The sequence below is a fragment of the Tenrec ecaudatus genome, chromosome 2 (genome assembly GCF_050624435.1).
Source record: "Tenrec ecaudatus isolate mTenEca1 chromosome 2, mTenEca1.hap1, whole genome shotgun sequence".
NCBI lineage: Eukaryota > Metazoa > Chordata > Mammalia > Afrosoricida > Tenrecidae > Tenrec > Tenrec ecaudatus.
The window spans coordinates 266,225,260-266,232,971 of NC_134531.1; the positions used below are offsets into that span (position 1 = coordinate 266,225,260).

At 35.1% G+C, this 7,712-nt stretch overlaps 1 non-coding gene across 1 annotated transcript; it reads left to right on the forward strand.

Moving 5' to 3' along the window:
- Positions 1-4,840: 4,840 nt before the first annotated feature.
- On the forward strand, positions 4,841-4,969 carry LOC142442085 (small nucleolar RNA SNORA70). Its single transcript, XR_012783338.1, has one exon. It is a non-coding gene; the product is annotated as a small nucleolar RNA SNORA70 (small nucleolar RNA).
- Positions 4,970-7,712: the final 2,743 nt, after the last annotated feature.

Here is a 7,712-nt window from a genome sequence, read left to right on the forward strand (position 1 = left end):
CATCAGGACAATTATTTTTAATCAATTCTTCTCAGACTCTTAATTATATATGGATGGTGGCTACAAATAAGATTAAGCTGAACATTAGACATGGCTTCTTTATCTGTAAGATAGAACAGTTCGGGGACCTCTTTTCCATTTCTCCATTCTATTAGCTACAAATTAAGGCCTAAAATTAAACTAAAATGGAATACTGAATTTCATTTAAATTAATAATTAAGCATTTCTAAGTATAACAATATGTCATTCAGGCACATTTTGTTTTATAACCAAAATATAGACTCCAGAAGTGCAATTTCTGCATATATCTGTATATTTTGCTTGTCTTAAAATAAAAGAAGTTTATACTCTGCTATTTTAAGATAGAGAATGATTCTTACCCATTGGATTTAGGAGGTATTGTTTTTCTTAGGTGCCATCGAATCAATTCCGATTTATAGTGACCCAATACATAACAGACCCTCCAAATTAAAATCAAACTCCCTGCTGTCCAGTCTGTGTTGACTCATAGTGACCCCACAGGACACGATAGTGTGGTTTCCAAGACTGTAACTCCTAGTGGGAATAGAACTAGTATATTTTTGTGTAACAATTCCCTTAGCAATCCTCATGCCATATGGCTTAAAATTATTATCTTTATATTAGAAAATACATGTTTTCATATCCCTTTTCATATTTCTAAATAATTAAATATTTTGAATTTTCAAAAGAGTAATCATTTTAATCACCTCTGAACTGGGTGGCATTTTATTTTGTAATATGTAATTTATCAAGAAATTAGGATTGCAATTACATTTATGAATGCACTAGTAGACAATAGCAATGATTTTAATGAATCACTCCAGTGTTTCACGCAACATAGTTTTAATGGATTAGATATCAAAATACCTGACTAATCCTATAATTTATAATAATATATATTATTGAGTAATTTGAAATGCATTAATATTACATACACAAATAAGAAAAATGTATATGATTTCATTTATATATTCTTAATACATCTTATCCTTGCAATTTTAAAAACATATTTTTGAAAAAAGAAAGATGATTCTTCTTGCACTCCCTCCCCCCCCCCACACAAATCACCATCTTGACATAGCCCATAGTATTCTATAGCACTGACAATCTACCCTTTGGTATTGTGATTAATATTTACCTCATCATTCATTTTGAAATACTTCATATGTGTAGTTTCCATAATTCAAATATATTTCCTTTATTATTTTCTCTCTAGCTCTAAAGTTGTACTTTTCGCTCAATTGTTGTCTTCCTTTCTCATATACATGATACTTAAATGTTCTTCAATGATTTATTTGGCTTAAACAGCAAAGTGAACAGTTTATTGGAGAGTATACATATCTTAGATTTAGGATTCAACGTTTAGATATTAGTAATAGAAATTGGCTAACAATAATTTTAAATAATTTGTCATTGAGAAGCAGCATAACAGGTGTTTATTAATTCTACTCTAGTCTCTTAACTACAGTACATACTCATGTATAAGCTGAGTTTTTCAGCGCATTTTTATGCAGTTTTTATAGTAAAATTAGGTGCCTCAGCTTATATTTGGGTTGGCTTATACTTGAATATATAGGGTATATTATTTTGTACTGCTTTATCTTTTGAGGCCCAGCAAAGGCTGCTTTACAAATTATTTCCCGGAAGTGTATTTCTCAGCCTTCATATTACATTTATAATTTACCTGACGTTCAACTATTTTTTAAAATTTTGTTAATTGAAGTTGTGCTTCTCTCATTCACGATTAGCTTTTGTTTTCTTTATGTGACACTTAAAATATATTTGTATATGAGATATGTTTTAGAAAGCTGGAATGTCTCATTCTCATTATGAAGTAATTCTGTCTCTATTTTTGTCTATTAATTTATCTAAACACAGTCATATATAGCATTTCTCTGTTTTTTCCTCATTTCTTAAAATTCTTAAATTTTTCTGCTGAAAATCTTACACATTCTTCCTTTAGCTCTTTTGCTTGGTCTTTGGATACATCTTAAATTTTCTAAAATCCCATATTTTTAGAGTGATAATACATTTTGACATTCTTTTTGGTTTCTTTGTTTTGCAGAGTGCAATTCAATGAACTTTTTCTACTTATTTAATTTTGGAAAATTTACTTTCCCCCCTAATTTTCATGCTCATCTTGTATTTTTTGCATCTTTTTTTGAATGCTTATTAATTGTTATACTTTCTAAGAAAGAGCTTCCTTTTCAAATTAGAGGCAACTATAATGACCTGAACAGCACAAGGCCTTTAGGACATTCAATTACTGATGAAGCATGACCAGTGGTAGTGTTCAGCCAGTTCACATAGATTTAGCAGATACTAGTACATAGTTTTTTGTTGAGTTTGGCTAGTTGTTAAAATTGCACTTGTGATTGGTGCTCTCTCTAAGCACCTGTTGTGATGTTCATTCCACCCATGGGAATAAAAATTATACAGAGCTCTTCTTATAATATATATTTGTTCATTTCATAAAAATCATTATATATTTGATGAAATATTACATTTTTATTTATGGTTTGTTATTTCAGTAAACAAATATGTAATGTGAGAAAAAAAGTACCAAACAACCAGACCAGAGTGTGACAAGCTGTCATTTGAGCTGTATTATGCTCCAATTTCCCATGAGATATTGTGAGTTAATTATGGAATTCTTGAAAGTGTCTAAAGAGCTAAAAATATTGTCCAAAAGATTTCTTTGAGCTGAGCATAAGCAGAAAGGGGCTTTTCAAACATTAACATAGAATGTTTATAGAAGAGAAGGCACCCATTTCCAATATATCAACCACAATGTCTACTGTCTAATTGGCTTACCTCTAAAGGAATGGGATCCTGCTATTACAGTGAAAAGGTGGTTATGATACATCACACAGTTGATTAAGCTTGTATGAAAGCAAATAATATTGCAAGTGAGTACACCAATATGAGAATACCCTAAATAACAGTTTTATTGTCATCTGACAAATATTGTTTAATATTTTAATTAATATTTTTAAATTACTTCTCATAATATCTAGTTTTGTGTACTTCTTTTCTTGATATCATTAAGTGTTAATTGTATAAATCAATAGACTGCCTTTTGGTATATCTTTATTTATACTTAAAGTACTCATAAGGGCAGAGAAATAATTGTTATATTATTTGAATGCCAACACTAGGCATGAATCTTGGTTACATTCTCTCACCATACTTACTCAATGTTTATGCTGAGAAAATGATCAGAGAAACTGAGTTATGTGAAGAAGACTGCAGCCTTAGAATTGGAGGAAGGCTTATTAAGAATATGTAATATGCAGGTGACACAATCTTGCCTGAGGGACTTGAAGCACTTGCTGATGATTATCAAGGATGGCAGCTTTCAGTATGATCTGAAATCCAGTGCAAAACCAGAAACAAAATGTTCACAACTCAACCAATAAGCAACATCATGATTGTGGTAGTTACATAATCTGGTGTCAATTGGGGATTTGAGAGGATTAAGAATGAAGGGGTAGAGTCTAGTCTGTCAATCAGGTCATAGCCATGAGAATTTTGGGAGCTCCAGTTTTTCCTCCTTAGAAATGGGAGACACTTTCTTTTATCTCACTCTCTTGGAGAATCTCTACTGACAAGACTCAGGGCTCACTCCCTGAGAGATGCTCTACTGACAAGACTCACTCACAGCACTACACTGAGATACCCTGTGCCCTGGGAACTGGAGGAGTCATGTGGAAACCCATGCCATCACTGAGAGGCTTCTACTGCCACTGGATCCACAAGACTTCGTACCCACTGTTCTGTGATTGTCCTGCCTTTGGCATCTTTACATGTATTTCATGAGTCTGAAGAAGACTTTATCGACTGGTATTGGACATACAGGCTAATATCAGATTTATGGACATGATCTGTCCTGGGCGAGGATGTTTTCTCAATATTCAAATGCTTTTGTATATACAGTTTTTTTCTAATACACATACGAGTATCTATGGATTTGTTTCTCTGGTATACCCAGACTATCATAATGATAACTGATGAGATTGAAGTTGTCCATGATTTGATTGGACCCATATTAATGTTCATGAAAGCAGTAGCCAAGCGATCAAGCAGTGGGTGGCATTGGGTAAATCTGCTGCACAAAATCTCCTTTAGGTGTTGAAAAGTTATGGTATTACTTTGAACATTAATGTAGGGTTGACTCATCTTTTCAATAGCCTCTTATGCATGTGAAATTGTACATTGAAAAGAAGACTGTTATTACCAATTAAAAAAATAGAAAAAATTTTAAACAAAAGGAAGACAAAGAATTCATGCATTTGAATTATGGTGCTGGTAATAAAATTAAAAGCCCCATAGACTGCCATAAAGAACAGACAAAATGTCTAGGAAAAAGAACAGTTTTAGTACTCCTTAGAAGCCCACGTGGTAGACACTTGCTTTGAGCATAACATCAGGAGACAGCAGTTCCTGCAAAAGGACGCCATGCTTGGTAATGAAAAGTGGCAGTGAACAAGAGGAAAACCCTTGACAAGATGGACTGATACAGTGGTTGCAACGATGGGCTCAAACATCACACCAGTTGTGAGGGTGGCGCAGGACTGGAAGTTTTTGATCTGCTATACAGTGCCTTTAAGGGTCAGAACCAACTTGATAGCACCTAAAAATAATAACAACATATTTGCTGCATTGTCCCTTAAACTACTCATTGCTTTTTATATTATATTCATTTCTATCTATTCAATTTTTAAAACTTTTATTATCATTTATTTAAACATTTATATTATTTTATCCATGGTGAGAAGGTTTATGTTTTCTAAATATTATGATTTTAAAATAAATCCTTCTGCAGCCACTTAAGCCAACTCTCCTCCTTCTTGTGGCGGCCAGTGTGCAGTATCTGCACAGAGCAAGCCTCCTCGGTGTTTATGCAGCCTGTAGGTGTGTGTAGATGACCCTAGGGCTCTGGTCTGGTTAATTTCTGCTCTCCCTAACCTGGGCTCCTAACTGGGTCATGAGGTGCTTTGGGAAACCCCAAGGCACTGTGACTAGACCCACATTGGGAGGTCATCAAGTCCATGTGCACCAAGCTTCAAAACATGGAGCACAAGATTGAGGCCTTATGTGGGGCCAAGTTCAAATTCCCTCGCCACCAGAAGATCCACTTCTCCAGGAGGTGGGGCTTCACCAAGTTTAATGCAGATGAGTTTGAGGGCATGGTGTCTGAGAAGTGCCTCATTCCAGATGCCTGCTGAGTCAATCATATCCCTAACAGTGGCCTCTTAGACAAGTGGCAGGTCCTGCAGTCATGAAGGCCTTGGTAACTCTGTGCCACCAAAATCCTTATGTTTCTATGGTACAAGGCCATATCCCTGTGGAATATTTTAAGATATTGCTTGATATTTTATTGCACTTCATTACATTGTGATTTTTCTTTTGCTTTCATGTTGAGAGCTTCTTGCTTATATTCTATAATTCAGAGTAAGACAAGAATTGATGGCAAAATGTCCTATATGTTTCGAGACACTTTTGCGGAAAACTTCTAGATAGAAGTGTGTCAGTATAAGGTCGAAAGGATGCAGTGTGATGAGTGTGACATATATGTTGATTTTCCTTCTGAAGGACACTGCTGTTCCTGCAAGTAGTCAGGGAAACACCAGAGACCTTGCAAAAATTTGAAGGAACTAAAAAGTTAAATGTCAGAGCTTACAATCTTCCCCGAGATGCATTTTGAAAATTATCTAGTATTTTGTTGATATTCCAAAGACCAAAATTATAGAACGAAAGATAAATAAGCAGATAAATTCCCACTAGCATGCACTCCAAATGAATTCACTAATTATCAGAATGAAATAAATTGATTTTATATTTCTAAGCCTCCTCACATAGTCAATTATAAAAGTTAAATTTATATATGGACTATAACATTTGCAATAAATGTGCTACATGTTTTCTACATATTTTTCATATTTATGCATATAAGAAAACAAACAAATGCAAAGTTACCTTTGAGTTGATTCTGACTCATGGTGATAGTCTAGTTTCTCTAGAGGAGCGACATCAACAATGAGTGTGTGTGTGCGCATGTGTGTGAATTTTCTTTCTTTATATATCAATAAATATGAACTATACCAAGACAATGTCTCACAAAATTTGAAGATTTGGGTAAATCCAGTCTGGTTCAAGTCCATAGGTTAAATGTTAAACTGGAGGATACTCCTGACTGTGTACCTGAAAGTGCTGAGGAACTGGGAAGCAGGAAGACAAAGCGTGAAGAGAGTGGAGGTGGATGAATTCCAGCTCTGCAGACCAGGCTTATGCTTGCAGAGCCCATTAAGTCCCAGGTCAGCAGGTCAGATGGCAGGTCAATTGGCAAGCTGTTGATGGCTCCCAGAATTGGTAGGCAATGCGTTGACTATTGGCCCAGTTCCAAAGAACTGGAGGTTGATGAGCTAGATGAAAGATCCAGACACATTAAGAGACGAATAAGCCCTCAAAAATTTCTGTTTATAGAGGAAGTAGGCCACACTCAAGAAAATGTCAATAATGGGCTTATATTTCAACACCCTCCCACAATCTTTTGACTGCTCACAGATGATCCCATCAGTGTTGATGACACTGTATTAGGGTAAATCGTGGGGGATTTGTAGGTCTTAATGGCCAAATCATTGAGAATTCTGGCCTAGCCAAGTTGACACAAAACCTAATACAGTGGCCCACGTGCTACTGAATAGAATTTGGGTTCGGGGTTTTTTATTACCAGTGATGGTTCAGAAGTAGATCTCCAGATATTTTCTCCTGAAGTCCTTTGGTTGAATAAAAACCTTCAAATATTTTTGGTCAGTGTATAAGGACTTAAGTGTTTACACCCCTGATAGATCCACATATTGTACTCATATAATATTGAGGAAAAAACTGATTGGATAAATGGGATAATATAGTAATACTAAAAAGAAATAGTAGAAAAGCACTATCAAATTCAAGATAAGAGACACTAATAATTAGCTTTGCCAACATTGAAATATTACTAAGTATATGGTTTAATTTGATAACAGATTAAATAATTACCTAAAATCAAGATTACCTTAAAATGAAAATATCAAAGTGTGTGTGTGTATGCACCACTGAATTATGGTAAATAATTGAGTTATAATCAATTAATATGGCTCTCAGTTATAATTCCTTATATGATACATTATAATTCTGGACTCTATGATTGTGGCTCTTGTCCCATTTGGGAGGGCATTCTCTGTTTTACTAATGGAAAGAACTAGGCTGGAATTAAGAACTGATGGTGGTAGAGGCTACTAAGCAAAGTGCACATTGTTTCCATGGGGGCATCTTCACATCTTGGACCCCACCTTCATAGAAGGTGTGACTGAAGACACTATCTTTTGCATTCCTTGCATATATCCTAGTACCGAATACAGTTCTAACGGATATCACCTTGCCTGTAAAATTGTGCCCTTATTTCCTGACAGAGCTTTGGTAGTATCAAGAAGACCTGCTGTGATTTTTGGACATCTTTGACTACTGTCTCTGGATGATGCATTTGCTTCAGCTCAGTCTGACATACAGATTTAGGAGTGAGCAACATATACCACCAATTTAGGCACTGCCTCGATGCTTTTTGAGTTTTTTTGGGGGTTGTAGAGAATCACAGACCTAGGGAAGAATAAGAGGAAAATGCAGCAGCATAGCCTCTTGGAAGAATTGAG